The 3,572-nt window shown below is 38.9% G+C and overlaps 1 non-coding gene across 1 annotated transcript; it reads right to left on the bottom strand.

Annotated features, from left to right (window-relative positions):
* Positions 1-1,269: 1,269 nt before the first annotated feature.
* On the bottom strand, positions 1,270-1,343 carry Trnat-ugu (transfer RNA threonine (anticodon UGU)). The gene has a single exon. It is a non-coding gene; the product is annotated as a tRNA-Thr (tRNA).
* Between the last annotated feature and the right edge of the window lie 2,229 nt (positions 1,344-3,572).

Raw genomic sequence — 3,572 nt, 5'->3', positions numbered from 1 at the left:
CTCGAATGGCACGACTGAGTAGTACACACACACACAAACACACAAACAGTAATATCTGTAGGATGTCCATCGACACGCGCAGAACGAAATTCTTCTCGCGAACGTACAGCGTCTCCGAAAAAAATCTAGTGACTATATTCCGGCATTACGGCCAGGTTCTCATTCAAATGAGCAAAAAATGTTATATATTTTTTTTGAGACAGTGAAAATACACTTGAAGGATCTGTTTGGGAGTTACGAGTGATCATACTATGAGCTTTATTTTAGATTTTCAGTAAAAAAAAATGGCGCCCGCAATTATGATTTGATCACGCGGACTGCGTGCAGTGTGGCCTCTCAGATGTTACCTGAAATCAAAAATGGATGACATCAGTTGATACTAAATTACTTCTCTGAAATTGAAAATGGAAAACATCAGTCGATATTACATAAAATTTATGGGAGCGCATACCTAACCGCAATGAAACAACCGTAAATTTAACGATACGGTGCTAATTCGAACTCTGAGTTCGATTTTTTGGGTGGTTTATTTCACTCCTTATGCCTTCACAAAAATTACTTAATATTAATCAGTGTCATATATTATAGGTATAAGCTCCTAAGAAAAGTGTTTACTTTTCTGGGTCAGAGGTAGAAGTTAAGAGATTGAACCATTTTTAGTTAATGCTGCATGCCGTTCTGAGAAAATTGTTTCTCCAAAAAAAAAAAAAAAAAAAAAAAAAAAGTTCAACGTCTAGGGAAACCTTTTAGTTATATTATTACTTCGATTTGCATGAACTGAGGGTTACATGTATATTTTTAATGTCGCTGAACACGAATCTGCAGTAAGATTTTCAATATTCAAAACGGCTAATGCAATACGGAGAGCACAGGATTATGCTTTGTCCAATTTTTACCAAAAATGCATTTTCGTTATTTACGTTTAGTGTGCAATCCAAGGAGCACTTTTCAACCCTTCCTCTGGCTGGAATTGTTCCTAGATAGCAACTCCCTGTTCTTCTTGGCAGGAAAAGCCGATCTGTCTAACCTGGATATGCAGCACTCGTTATTCGTCAGTGTTATCGGCGAGTATGTTTGCAGTATGAATCATTTTGTGCACGTGCGTCACGGGACGAGCTTTGATCTACATCTATATGGATACTCTGCAAATCACATTTAAGTGCCTGGCAAAGGGTTCTTCGAATCCCCTTCACAATTGATAGTTAATTGAAACCCTCAGCTGCCGACAGGTGTTGTTGATATACTTCGATGGGGACAGCTGAAAATGTGTGCCCCGACCGGGACTCGAACCCGGGATCTCCTGCTTACATGGCAGACGCTCTATCCATTTGAGCCACCGAGGACACAGATGAATACCGCGACTGCAGGCATTTATCCCTTACACGCTTCCCGTGAGACTCACATTTCCAACCGGCCACAATCCACAAACGTAATGTACGTAATAGGTGTTTGCCCATCCACTCAATACTGGCCCACACTAAGGTGACGATTCCCGTAAGATTTCGGGCAATCTGTGCGCATTCGCACAGACGAAGGTCAATGGCTGGGTAACGTTTAACCATATATATGAAGATAGTAACTGTTCTCGAAAGAACAGGCGCCACTGACGACCGGGCAGCTTCTCTAGAATACATGGTAGACCGGCCTATGTGGCCGAGCGGTTCTAGGCGCTTCAGTCGGGAGCCGTGCGACAGCTACGGTCGCAGGTTCAAATCCTGCCTGGAGTATGGATGTGTGTGATGTCCTTAGGTTAGTTAGGTTTAAGTCGTTCTAAGTTCTAGAGGACTGATGACCTCAATTGTTAAGTCCCATAGTGTTCAGAGCCATTTGAACCATCAGTCCCTGTGCTTACACACTACTTACATTAACTTATGCTAAGGACAACAAACAAACACAACGATGCCCAAGGGAGGACTCGAACCTCCAACGGGGGGAGCCGCGCGAACCGTGACAAGGCGTTTGAGACATGGCGCATACCCCGCGCGGCTCATGGCAGTCGTGACACTGCTTCAAACAATGGGCTGTAGAAACTTTTTTAAAGCACGGATTAAGAAAAAAACCTTTCCGTTCCAAGAGTCTGGACAAGTACACCTTAAAAAAATGCAACTACAAAGAAATTGAATTTTCGAACTTTTTGGATGAGAACCTGTCCCTACGGAACACCGTTGATAAAATGTCACAGGGATTATGTACTCAGGTTTCACATGTGGATTACCAATTCCTAATCGAGGAATTTGCATCTCCCACCTTGGAATTCTCAGTACAGAATTTTTATCCATTACGAGATTCTCAGCCACTTGCAGAAGTGATTTCCCGTGATTCTGCAAAACTTTTCCGTTAGCCAATCGTAGCAACTATAATATTTGGTTCCTGGTGCATGACATGTCTCTTAACTTAAAGTGACCAACTCATTTGCATAAAGAGCTAACTTATCATCCGCTTCTTTACTTGCGTAGACCGTTTATGGTCTTCAAAGATTTTTTTTTCTTTAATCGTTTTTTTATGTCTTTTATAAACTGCAACACTTTCTAAACTTAACGCCATTGAAGCATCGTCTTTTACTGAATGACCAAGAAACAATGCCGACAGCTGGAGTCGAAGGTTTTTGTTAATCAAGCCGTTTGTATTCTTGTGGTGATATCTCCATAGAATCTTTCATTCCGCAACACATATTTCTTTTATATAACTGAGAAGTGAAATACCTGTTTTCATAGATGCAGATTTAACATATTTTAATATAACGCAATAAATATTTCATTAAAATTTTCATCCCCTTACTATCGAAGTTCCAAAACCACTGAAACACATAGTTTTTAAAAATTCTAACAGAGGAGCCGAATACGAATTGTCAGATATATTTAGTAATGCTTTCATAATGAACCATTTTGAGAAACATCTCACACCCTTTAGGAGTTAGGTTTTCAAAAACAATTAAACATGTATTCTTCTATTTAGAACCAAGGAGCCAAATTCAAATCTTCATCCATTTAATTCTAAAAATGCTTTCATAGTGAAATATTTCATAAAACTTTTCATCCCCTATTTCACTCTATTAATGAGTTAAATTTCCAAAATCAACGAAACACATTTTTTTACATCCAACTGAGAAGTCAATTACCTATTTTCATAGATGTAACTTTAACAATGCTTTAGTAGTTCTTTAATAATGATTTATTTTCAAAAAACCTTCACTATTTATTCTATCCCCCCCCCCCCAATGAAAGAATTTCGGAAAATGATAAAAACCTTTTTTTTTGTTTCTGGCTGAGAAACCAAATGTCAATTTTCGTAGTTTTGTAGTTCTAGCTTCAACAGTGACATAGGGACATATTTTTTTTTAAAAAAAACTTTTCAACCCATATTTCACCCCCTTAGGAGTGGAATTTCGAAAAATCTCTTCTTAAATGGTGCTTTCAGCGTAATATTTACACCTTCATCAAATTTCAAGTCTGTATACTTTGCAGGTTGGGCTGGAAGGCGATGAGTGAGTGGATACATGTGCCCCTATCGCATCTCCTTGGAGGTTGTAGTTCCAAAAACAGTGAAACACGTATATTTCAATAACAGAATTT

This window comes from Schistocerca gregaria, unplaced genomic scaffold (genome assembly GCF_023897955.1).
Source record: "Schistocerca gregaria isolate iqSchGreg1 unplaced genomic scaffold, iqSchGreg1.2 ptg000338l, whole genome shotgun sequence".
Classification (NCBI taxonomy): Eukaryota; Metazoa; Arthropoda; class Insecta; order Orthoptera; family Acrididae; genus Schistocerca; species Schistocerca gregaria.
This window is presented reverse-complemented; position numbering and strand designations above follow the sequence as displayed.